We start from the raw sequence: 13,121 nt of genomic DNA, 5'->3' as shown, positions 1-13,121 counted from the left end.
TTGGAAAAAAACAGCGTTCCACAAAAACGGTATTCACGGTGCACCGCAAAAACAAGCATCCATTGTTTTTGCGGCCCCATTGATTTTCAATGGGGACCGTGTCCGTAAGCTGTGAATAATATCGAGCAGGCTCGATATTTTTTCAGGGCCATAAATACGGCCCTCACAGCCATACGGCGCTTCTTGGAATTATTGTGGCCCCATAGAAATTTATTGGAGCTGCAAAACCACGGTAAGTGTAAAAGAAGCCTAAGTAAAAAAAAAGTGTACCACTTCCAGTTCAAGGTCCTTCCCTTCGGCATTTCCTCAGTTCCCTGAACCTTCACAAAGATCATGGCAGAGGTAGTAGCGATTATCAGAAAAGAAAACCTCTACATCGTTCCCTACCTGGACGATTTTCTCATCATAGCTCCCTCGGTTTCTGGTCTCAAAAACCAACTTGTTGGTCCTACATATTTTAACATCCGTTAAAATCCAACAACATCTGATCTGACCCCGTCAACCAAGAAGGTCTTCTTAGGGATACTCTTAGATTCTCAAAATCAAAGATCTTCACTTCCAGTAATCAAGCAGTTGTATGTAAGATCAAGAGTCTGGATCATAAAGAGCCAAAAGAAGGTGTCCATAAGATTTGCCATGTCGGTCCTGGGATCAATGACAGTATGCATTCAGGCAGTTCCTTGGGCTCAGGCCCTTCTGAGGCTCCTGCAGAAATGTATCCTCTCTCACTGGGACAAAACTCAAGCTTCACACAGCATGAGAATCTGCCTTCCTCACCACGTAAAGATATCCCTCAACTGGTGGCTTATCCAGGAAAACTGGAGAAAGGGAATACCTTGAATTCAACACCATGTATCTTCTGTGAAAACGGATGTAGAGGAAGCCCTGAGAACAGCAAATTCTATACTTCAAGGAACTCCTGTCTGAATTTACTCCGACAATATGACCTCAGTGGCTCACCTATGTCATCAGGGCAGCACAAGATTCGACAGCCTACAACAAGTCTCTGCAAGAATTTTCTTTTGGGCAGAACATCATCTCCTATCCTTGACAGCCCTTCATCCAAAGGGATCCGACAATATCTAGGCAGACTTCCTGAGCAGGACGGATCCAAATCCATGGGGAATGGAGCCTCAGTACAAAGGTGTTACAATCAAAAACCAAGAAATGGGGTCACCCAGATGTAGACCTGTTTGCGAATTGGCAAGTATATCATTGTTTCTCCATAGGTCCAAACAAAACCCAATCAAGGGTGGATGCCTTCTCTGACCCATGGAAACTTCAGGTTGGCCTACGCGTCCCCTCTCCAATTCCGTTATTACAAAGGACTTTGCAGAAGGTCGGAATGGACAGGGTCAAAACCATTCTGATCACTCCTCTCTGGCCAACGAGGAGCTGGTTTGGGGCTCTGAAACTTCTGAAGTCAGAGAAACCTATTACCCTTCCTCCAGACCACGACCTGCTACATCAAGGTCCAATATGTCATCCGGCTCCCCTCAGCTTATGATTGTCAGCCTGGCTTCTGAAGCTTCAATCCTGAAAGTCAGAGGTCTCTCAGATGCCGTCAGAAGTACCCTGAAAAACAGCAGGAAACAGGTCACTAATTTAATCTATTTTAAGATATGGAAGACCTCTGTGTGGTATGGATCTAACCCCATCAATCCATTGAATCCTGAGGCTGCCAGAATATTAGATTAGCTACAGGACGGCCTATCAAAAGGTTTAAGACCTAGTACCCTGAAAGTCCAGGTGTCAGCCTTGACTTTCTTCTTTGACCAAAACCTGGCAGACCATCGATGGATAAAGAGGTTCATTACAGCTGCCTCTAGAATTTGTTCAAGGTGGTACAATATAGTTCCATCTTGAGGCCTGAATATAGTATTGAGGGGTCTGACTATCCTGCCCTTTGAACCTATGGACCAAGTCCATGTGGACAAGATATCCTTGAAAGCAGCTCTATTGGTAGTCATTACGACTAGATATAAGCGAACATCGTCGGCTCCCTCCTTATTCGGCTTGCTAATAGAGCTTACCCAATAGCTGCAGCGGGAACCAGGATACCTGGATCGCTCCCGGTAATCAGGTGTCCGTTTCCGCAGCTGCATGTGTCGCCGCTGTGTGACAGTGACAACAGAGTGAACAGATATTCCCTCAAAAGACTATTCTTTAATGATACAATATTAAAAACACCAATACCAAAATTACAAAATATGACCAAAAATATCCTACAATAACCCTGCAGTAAGCCTAGGTTACAAACCTGCCTGGCTGTAGAGGTTGGCACCTTAAAGAGAACCTGTCACCCCCTCAGGCATTTGTGACTAAAAGAGCCACCTTGTGCAGCACTAATGCTGCATTCTGACAAGGTGGCTCTTTTAGTTATGCTCCCTGCACACGCTGAAATAAACGTTTATAAAATGTGCCACCTCATACCGTGAAATCGTCCCGGGGACAGGTGTTTTCCCCCTAATCAGACGCAGCACAGTCGTCACTCCGGGCCTGTGGGCGCCGCCTCCTCTTTCTTCATTAGCGTCCCTGGCACCTGCGCTGTAAGTTTGAAGGGCAGCACAACTGCGCATGCCCGGAAAAAAATACAGCATAGGCGCTGGGAACGCTAATGAAGCTAGAGGAGGCGGCGCCCGGGGCACACAGGACCGGAGTGACGGATGTGCTGCGTCTGATTAGGGGGGAAAGACACGCCCCCGGGACGATTTCACGGTATGAGGGGGCACATTTTATAAGCGTTTATTTCAGCGGGTGCTGGGAGCATAACTAAAAGGGCCACCTTGTCAGAATGCAGCATTAGTGCTGCACAAGGTGGCTCTTTTAGTTACAAACGCCTGAGGGGGTGACAGGTTCCCTTTAAAGAAAGATTTTTTTGGCGCCCCTCAATGAGGACTATCCCTCACTACCCTATTGCTTCCCTAGCATCATAGGTGGGAAAACAATATTGACAAAGAAAAGAGATGAAGAAAATTATAACAACACCCAAATTAATAAACCTGCAGGTATCTTGTAGGAAAACAACAATATCAAAATAAGATCAATAGATCCCATCCAACATCATGACAATAGCTCCAGATATAACATATTTGCCCCACATGAACAGGGCAAGTACACGCAATTTAAAGATACAAAAATAGGAGTAGGACCTTATCACGAGTAGCGTACATCCCAGTATATGGAATTAATGGTGCTATATAAATAAATAATAATGATGATATTGTATCATTAAAGAATAGTCTTTTAAGAGAATATATGTTCACTCTGTAGTTTTTCTTTTATAATATTGGTTTTTGGTGCACTCCTGGACAGTGACAACACACAGACTCTCCATGCATATGTTGTGACTGTGACACAGCCTCAACACATGCAGCTGCGGCGCCGGACACCTGATTATCGGGAGCAATTTAAGTATCTGGGTTCCTGCTGCAGCTATTCAGTCAGCTCTATTAGCGAGCCGAATAAGGAGGGAGCTGAGGATGTTCGCTCATGTCTAATTACGACGGCAAGGAGGGTTGGCGAGATACAGGCCCTATTCATTAGGGAACCTTATTTAACCCCTTAAAGGGACACTGTCACCCCCTCCAGCCGTTATAAACTAAAAGAGCCACCTTGTGCAGCAGTGATGCTGCAGTCTAACAAGGTGACTCTTTTAGTTTTTGTTGCTGATATTCCCACAATAAAGGTATTTATAATTTTGCTCAAATACCTATCTTTGTACCTGGAGGCAGGTCTGAAGCCTCCTCTTTGAAGCGCCCAACTGCCGTCAGTCATCCCTTTAAGCCCCGAGGGTGGTTTGCACGTTAATGACCGGGCCAATTTTTACAATTCTGACCACTGTCCCTTTATGAGGTTATAACTCTGGAACGCTTCATTGGATCTTCGTGATTCTGACACTGTTTTCTCGTGACATATTGTACTTCATGATAGTGGTAAAATTTCTTCGATATAACTTGTGTTTATTTGTGAAAAAAAAAAAGGAAATTTGGCAAATTTTGAAACTTTCGCAATTTTCCAACTTTTAATTTTTATGCCCTTAAATCACAGAGATTTGTCACACAAAATACTTAATAAGTAACATTTCCCACATGTCTACTTTACATCAGCACAATTTTGGAACCAACATTTTTTTGTTGTTAGGGAGTTATAAGGGTTAACAGTTGACCAGCAATTTCTCATTTTTACAACACCATTTTTTTTTAGGGACCACATCTCATTTGAAGTCATTTTGAGGGGTCTATATGATAGAAAATACCCAAGTGTGACACCATTCTAAAAACTGCACCCCTCAAGGTGCTCAAAACCACATTCAAGAAGTTTATTAACCCTTCAGGTGTTTCACAGGAATTTTTGGAATGTTTAAATAAAAATGAACATTTAACTTTTTTTCACGCAAAATTTATTTCAGCTCCAATTTGTTTTATTTTACCAAGGGTAACAGGAGAAAATGGACCCCAAAACTTGTTGTATAATTTGTCCTGAGTACACTGATACCCCATATGTGGGGGTAAACCACTGTTTGGGCGCATGGCAGAGCTCGGAAGGGAAGGAGTGCCGTTTGACTTTTCAATGCAAAATTGACTGGAATTGAGATGGGACGCCATGTTGCGTTTGGAGAGCCCCTGATGTGCCTAAACATTGAAACCTCCCACAAGTGACACCATTTTGGAAAGTAGACCTCCTAACGAACGTATCTAGATGTGTGGTGAGCACTTTGACCCACCAAGTGCTTCAGAGAAGTTTATAATGCAGAGCCGTAAAAATAAAAAATCATATTTTTTCACAAAAATGATCTTTTCGCCCCCAATTTTTTATTTTCCCAAGGGTAAAAGAAGACATTGGACCCCAAAAGTTGTTGAGCAATTTGTCCTGAGTAAGCTGACACCACATATGTGGGGGTAAACCACTGTTTGGGCGCATGGCAGAGCTCAGAAGGGAAGGAGCGCCATTTGACTTTTCAATCCAAAATTGACTGGAATTGAGATAGGACGCCATGTTGCGTTTGGAGAGCCTCTGATGTGCCTAAACATTAAAACCCCCAAAAAGTGACACCATTTTGGAAAGTAGACCCCCTAAGGAACTTATCTAGATGTGTTTTGAAAGCTTTGAATCCCCAAGTGTTTCACTACAGTTTATAACGCAGAGCCGTGAAAATATATATTTTTTTTTTCACAAAAATTATTTTTTAGCCCTCAGTTTTGTATTTTCACAAGGGTAACAGAATAAATTGGACCCCAAAAGTTGTTGTCCAAAATGTCCTGAGTACGCTGATACCCCATATGTGGGGGGAACCACCGTTTGGGCGCATGACAGAGCTCGGAAGGGAAGGAGTGTCATTTGGAATGCAGACTTAGATGGATTGGTCTGCAGGCGTCACGTTGCCTTTGCAGAGCCACTGATGTACCCAAACAGTAGAAACCCCCCACAAGTAACCCCATATTGGAAACTAGACCTCCCAAGGAACTTATCTAGATGTGTTGTGAGAACTTTGAACCCCCAAGTGTTTCACTACAGTTTACAACGCAGAGCCGTGAAAATAAAAAATCTTTTTTTTCCCACAAAAATGATTTTTAGCCCCCCAAATTTTTATTTTCCCAAGGGTAACAAGAGAACTTGGACCTCAAAAGTTGTTGTTCAATTTGTCCAAAGTACGCTGATACCCCATATGTTGGGGTACACCCTTGTTTGGGCGCACGGGAGAGCTCGGAAGGGAAGGAGCACTGTTTTACTTTTTCAACGCAGAATTGGCTGGAATTGAGATCAGACGCCATGTCGCGTTTGGAGAGTCCCTGATGTGCCTAAACAGTGGAAACTCCCTAATTCTAACTGAAACCCTAATCCAAACACGGCCCTAACCCTAATCCCATTGGTAACCCTAACCACACCCCTAACCCTGACACACCCCTAATTCTAATCCTAACCCTAATCCCAACCTTAAATGTAAAACAAACCCTAAACCTATCTTTAGCCCCAACCCTAACCCTAACTTTAGCCCCAACCCTAACCCTAGCCCTAACGGGAAAATGGAAATAAATACATTTTTTTAAATTGTATTATTTCTCCCTAACTAAGGGGGTGATGAAGGGGTGTTTGATTTACTTTTATAGCATTTTTTATAGCGGATTTTTATGATTGGCAGCCGTCACACACTAAAAGACGCTTTTTATAGCAAAAAAGTTTTTGCGTCTCCACATTTTGAGACCTATAATTTTTCCATATTTTGGTCCACAGAGTTATGTGAGGTCTTTTTTTTTGCGGGACGAGTTGACGTTTTTATTGGTAACATTTTCAGGCATGTGACATTTTTTGATCGCTTTTTATTCCGATTTTTGTGAGGCAGAATGACCAAAAACCAGCTATTCATGAATTTCTTTTTGGGGGGGGCGTTTATACCGTTCCACGTTTGGTAAAATTGATAAAGTAGTCTTATTCTTTGGGTCAGTACGATTACAGCGATACCTCATTTATATAATTTTTTTATGTTTTGGCGCTTTTATACGATAAAAACTATTTTATAGAAAAAATTATTATTTTGGCATCGCTTTATTCTGAAGACTATAACTTTTTTATTTTTTCGCTGATGACGCTGTATGGCAGCTCGTTTTTTGCGGGACAAGATGACGTTTTCAGCGGTACCATGGTTATTTATATCTGTCTTTTTGATTGCGTGTTATTCCACTTTTTGTTCGGCAGTATGATAATAAAGCGTTGTTTTTTGCCTCGTTTTTTTTGTTTTTTTTACGGTGTTCACTGAAGGGGTTAACTAGTGGGACAGTTTTATAGGTCGGGTCATTACGGACGCGGCGATACTAAATATGTGTACTTTTATTGTTTTTTAAAATTTATTTAGATAAAGAAATGTATTTATGGGAATTTTTTTTTTTTTTTACACATGTGGAATTTTTTTTTTACTTTGTCCCAGGGGGGGACATCACAGATCGCTGATCTGACAGTTTGCACAGCACTCTGTCAGATCAGCGATCTGACTTACAGCACTGCATGCTTACCAGCGCCTGCTCTTAGCAGGCGCTTGGTAAGCCACCTCCCTGAAGGACCCGGATGCAGCCCCGCGGCCATTTTGGATCCGGGGCCTGCAGGGAGAGGAGGTAAGAGACGCTCGGAGCAACGCGATCACATCGCGTTGCTCGGAGGGTCTCAGGGAAGCCCGCAGGGAGCCCCCTCCCTGCGCGATGCTTCCCTATACCGCCGGAACACTGTGATCATGTTTGATCACAGTGTGCCGGGGGCGGTCCGTGACCACTCCTGGCACATAGTGCCGGATGTCAGCTGCGATAGTCAGCTGACACCCGGCCGCGCTCCCCCCATGAGCGCGGCCGATCGCATATGACTTACTATCCCGTCACTGGCAATTAAGTCCCGGGTCACCTTGACGGGACAGTACGTCATATGGGATTAAGGGGTTAAAAATACCAGACGGCAGAATAATCCTTCGCCTAGACCCTTCCTTCCAAAGGTAACATCTGACTTTCACATGTCCTAGAAAGTAATTCTTTCTTATTTTTGTGAGAACACAAAGGACAATAGAAAAGCAGAATTTCATTCTCTAGATGTTTGGAGAATGATCCTCTTTTACTTATGAGTCAAACAGGACCTCGGAGAAAAGATCTTTTGTCCTTTTCGTCCAAAAGTGTGGACCAAATAAGGGGAAGAAAGCCTCCAAGAGCTCACTTACAATCACAGAAACATATAAAAATCAAGATTTATCTGCTCTTAAATCACTAAGGGCACATTCCACTAGAGCCGTATCCATCTCTTGGGCTGAAAGGGCCAGTGCTTCCATCGAGCAGATCTGCAGAGCTGCTATCTGGTCCCCAGTTTATACCTTTTACTAAGCAGTAGAGATTAGACCTAATACCTGTAAGAGATCTAGCCTTTGGCAGGAAAGTCCTCCAGGCTATTGTCCCTCCCTAAACATTATTCATTGGCATTTCTCCTGTGGTGCTGTCCTGGAGGGAATAAAAGAAAATAGAATTACACTTACTGGTAACTCGGTTTCTAAGAGCCTCCACGACAGCACTGGTAATACCCCCCTAAGAACGTTACATTCATTTGATTCCAGGGTGTGAATAAAAATTCAAGCATTCATTCTGTGTGGTCCTTGGGCAAAACCTCTTGCGTTTCCTGTCCCTAAATTGGATGTGGAGACAACCTCCTGTGGTGCTGATGTGGAGGGTCTTAGAAACCAAATTACCGGTAAGTATAATTCTATTTTCAGGTCTTTTTTTTTTTTTTTGCACAATCAATGCCATAAAAACAAAACCCAAAAAACAAAGTTGAAGCAATGCTGAGAAGACTAGTGGCCCCAGGGAACGTGAGTATGGTGCAGTTTCTTGTCTGTGAACAAACTGCAACAGAGACAGAACACTGCGTGAACGTGGCCTAAAAGAGACATTCAGTATTTAGTGAGTTTTACCTCAGTATCTGTAAGGCTACTTTCACACTAGCGTCGGGCTCGGCCCGTCGCAGTGCGTCGGGCCGAGGTTACCAACGCTAGCGTTGTATACGCCGCACAACGGGGGGATCCGCTGCCCCATTGTGAGGTGCGGGGAGGTGGGGCGGAGTTCCGGCCGCGCATGCACGGTCGGAAAAAGCGGACCGTCGGCGGCAAAACACGTTACATGTAGCTTTTTTTGTGCCGACGGTCTGCCACAACACGGTGCAACCGTCGCACGACGGTTGCGGCGTGTGTCAATCTGTCACAATACGTCGCTTAATGTTAGTCTATGGGGAAAAAACGCATCCTGCAAGTGCAGCGCCCCAGAGTCCTGGTCGTTGCAGTACTGTGGCTCCACCACTAAGGGGAGCTATGGTACGTCTGATGGCACTGAAGGAGTTCATCTGACCAGGTATCACAGACACCAATACATTTCACAGTCGGGCCTCCAGGGGGAGCTAAGGGTTCTATTCATTAGGCCACTCCCCACCATTGTGGGTAAACTGGGGGTCAGGCAGGAAGTTAGTTCAGAAAGCTGACTGGGTTGGAACCAGGCAACACCTTGTGGCAGAGGGTGTTGTGGGAGAAGATTCGGTAGGGTTCCTGTCAGGGGTGGGATCCTGACAGAGGCCTGGCTACAAGAAGGAATGTAACGGGACCGTGCCTGCTCAGCATAGCGGCGGTGCCCAAGGAAGGATTAGAAGCGAGATAGATTGTGCTGAGTGAGAAACGAGATCAAAGCAAGAAGGAGAATACCAGTAGGAGTCGTGCTGTGAGACCGAGGCAACATCCTACTGAGGCGCACAACCGGCGGCCGGAACGCCGAGGGAGTATTACAATATTCAGCTTCAGGCAATACTCTAAACCAACGGCAGGACAGTCAGTCTAAGGCGGGCTGTCTCACCCAAATCACCTATGCAGTCTTGGGGGGCAACTTGTGGAGAGGGGCGACTCTAGGGTCCCGGAAGAGCTCCGAGCCTACCCGTCATACGGGTGCCATCCTAACCGCAACATCAGGGAGGGACGGAGGATTAGCAGAACATCATCTAATCGAGTTGTGAGGGAACTGGATTCCGGACTGAGGACCCAGAGATCTTCAGTAAAGAGGTAAAGAGACTGCAACCTGGTGTCCTCGTTATTTACTGCACCGCACCACCACCACCACCACCATTCCATATCTATTATTCTCTGTACGCCCCTCGGCAGGGTCACGGACCGGGCCTAGCCACCGTGACAACCCCAGAGCAGAGACTCAGAGGACGGGTACCGGGTACCCCTCGGCCCTGCGGCAGTGGGGGCGCTACAACTTGGCGTCACGAACAGGATCTACTTATGCCTGAAGAATCAGGTCATGTGTGCCTTGGAACTGTGATTTATTATACTTGGACTGTGACTTATTGCAAAGACTGTGTGTTGCCACTTGACGCCAGAAGTTCCCGCCAAAACCGCCGCCATTGCAGCGCTAAGGAGAGCGCAGGAGAAGAAGAAGGGCGTGGACCAGCTGAAGAGCGCGAAAGACAATGGCCGCCAAGTCTAAGTATTTCTGTGCCGTGAGGACGTGTCCGTCAGCAGCCGAGATCCGCCTCCTAATCCTTAATGGAGGGCGGAGGCAAAGAAAGCGAAACCGCCCACGAAGGAGAGAGCGGGAAAAGGACCAGGAAAAAGAAGTCAGCGACATGGAGGACGCCATGGCCAGCCGCCTGGAGCCGGAGCGTGGGGTCGGAGCCGAGGACTCCCCCAGCTACCCGGAGAGGCACCGCAGCCAGACCTCCACAGTTGACGCTGCCCTCCTGCAGACCGGAGCGGACGAGCTGGTTCACCAACTCCTGCGGACGCAGCTGAGCACTGAGGCCGGGAGGAAGAAGACCATCAACGGGAGCCTCACCAGACATCTGTCGGCAGCCTCATCTGGCCCGGAGCAAGAAAGAAGTTCCAGCGCTCCGAAGCCAGAAAGCAAGGCCCTGCCGGAAAGCGAGATGCTGCAAACGGAGATGACAGCGCCGCAGCGTAAGGCCCTGCAACCAGCGTTCCAGACACCAGCGGAGACGGAGCAGACCGGCACCGGAGGGACCGCATCTGAAGCAGGTATGAAGGACGACCCTGCCCTGACAACCGACACCACTCCAGTGACTGCTAGTGCCACAACTGCTGACTCCATTCCAGTGAATGATCTTGCAGCAGCCGCTACCTCTGCTGCAGCAAATGCCCATACTCAAGCTGCGCAGACCTCCATCGCTGCGCATGATTTAACTGTAAAGGAAAGACGGATTAACGGCGTTTGTCCAGCACTGGGTGTAACCCTGGACCTCACTTTTCCCAGGCCAAGAAGGGTTAAGTGCCAGGTACAGCCCTGGAAGCCGTCCAACTAAACCTCGGAAACCTGAACATGTAAATAGTTAACTGTTTGTTTCTCTGCTGTTTTGCTGCTAAAACCCGTCCAGGGTTGACTCTTAAAGGGATCCCTTTGTTGACCCGGGATCCCTATTGCTCTTTGTTTGTTTTTCTACCTTTTGCTCCGTTACTAAGAAACTGCCGCCATCATGAACAGTGCATGATACAAACTGCTTGTAAATAGTTCGCACCTTATTAAAGGTGCTCCCTACTGGTTTTACTTAAAGAGAGACTCTTTGCGAAGATACCGCACCGGAGCTTTTGCTGAGTATGGACTGGTAGCTTGAGAAGATGTGCTACCTAATAAAGACTTGGTCCCCTCTTAAAGGGGATGTTCACGTATTGCGCTGATGAACCGTATTGCCTTAAGACAGTTGGGTGGCAATAATGTCTTGGAAAGAGGAAGTAATAATGTTGATATGAACACGTTAAATGTACCTAACTAGTTAAATGTGAAAAGTGTTTGATAATGTTGATGGAAGAACGAGGACAAGAAGTGAACCCGTAGGGGTTAGTGGTGAGTCCTCTTAGGAGCCAGATAGAGATAGCTCAGTGATTTCAAACTGAAGGTAAATGTTATGTTCTATACTGTGTATAGTAGTTGAAAAGGCAGTAGGCCCGGGCTGAAAGGGGCGGTCCTGTAAAGAAGGAGAGGCAGTAGGTCTGGAGCCGTTAGGACAGGCGGTCCTGCAGATTTAAAGAAGGGGAATGAAGTTAATTGCCTTATAGTGTGTTATAAGGTCTTTAGTGGATTCAGAGTGTACATCCTTAAAGGCAACGTTGAATTAATGTCTAAAAAAAAAAGAGTTATTTATAGAAAAGTTATTTAAAAGTATTTAACCATGTTTGTAACGTTCAAGTGTCCTCACCTCCCATAAAGGGAAGCTCTGTTCAAGTATACTTATTGTTATTGCACTCAACAAAATTGTATGTCTTTTTGCTAACCTGTATTGTTGTTTTCTTCCCAGTCCAGGAGTACTGGATTTAACCGGGGGGGAGTGCAGCGCCCCAGAGTCCTTGTGGACTTGTGCAACTTGTGGAGAGGGGCGACTCTAGGGTCCCGGAAGAGCTCCGAGCCTACCCGTCATACGGGTGCCGTCCTAACCGCAACATCAGGGAGGGACGGAGGATTAGCAGAACATCATCTAATCGAGTTGTGAGGGAAGTTAAGAAACGGACACAACAGTTGTGGGGACTTTCCGTAAGCACAGCAGGGAAGGACCGCAACACCTAGCGCTAGAAGGAAGGCACAGATTTCCACCTGTTAAGAAAACTCTGGAGGTGCCATTGGACCGGCCGGACTTGCGCAGCCTGGTTATCTGGATTCCGGACTGAGGACCCAGAGATCTTCAGTAGAGGTAAAGAGACTGCAACCTGGTGTCCTCGTTATTTACTGCACCGCACCACCACCACCACCACTACCCATATCTATTATTCTCTGTACGCCCCTCGGCAGGGTCACGGACCGGGCCTAGCCACCGTGACAACCCCAGAGCAGAGACTCAGAGGCCCGGTACCGGGTACCCCTCGGCCCTGCGGCAGTGGGGGAGCTACACAAGCACTTTTGCAGGATGCGTTTTTTCGGCCAAACGACGCATTGCGACGGATTGCAAAAAACGCTAGTGTGAAAGTAGCCTAAGCCAAAACCAGGAGTGGGTGATAAATACAGAAGTGGTGACGTGTTTCTGTTCTACTTCTCCTCTCCTGGTTTGGGCTTACAAATAGTGAGGTAAAATACTGACCAAATACTCACAGTGTGACCGTGGCGCTAAGGAATGGGAGCGCGGGCGTGCGCTGCGCCTCTGCCTGTGGCGTTACCCCAATAAGGGCGTGCAGTACAGTTATAGTGACATTCACGCACTAGTGATGCGCTGGACAGGTGGGCTTCGCCATGCTCAGTCCCAGTGTCGCCCATGTTGGGTGGGCTGGCAGGGACAAGTGTAATAACGCAAACTTCGAGCTGGGCAATACTGTTGCAACATGTGAAAGTGTTGGACGTGAGAAAGCTGCTGCCCCTCCATGAACGGGTCCCACATGTGCAGTGAGGGCACCTAGCCTAAAGCATTGGGTGCCCGGGTACGTGTCCTGCAATGGCCAAGTGTGAGCATGGCGGCAGTAAGCGTGTATTGTCATTGGAGCCCTCTCGCCACACCAGGACTACTACCACAGCAGTGGCCGCCGCCGCGCGTGTGCTGGCTGCACTCTGGCACCATGCGGTACTACAACCCTTTCTGCCGTGGCTCCGCCCACTAATGGCTGAGCGCCTGTAGTC

The sequence above is a fragment of the Ranitomeya variabilis genome, chromosome 5 (assembly GCF_051348905.1).
Source record: "Ranitomeya variabilis isolate aRanVar5 chromosome 5, aRanVar5.hap1, whole genome shotgun sequence".
Lineage (NCBI taxonomy): Eukaryota > Metazoa > Chordata > Amphibia > Anura > Dendrobatidae > Ranitomeya > Ranitomeya variabilis.
Note: the sequence above shows the minus strand (reverse complement) of the source record.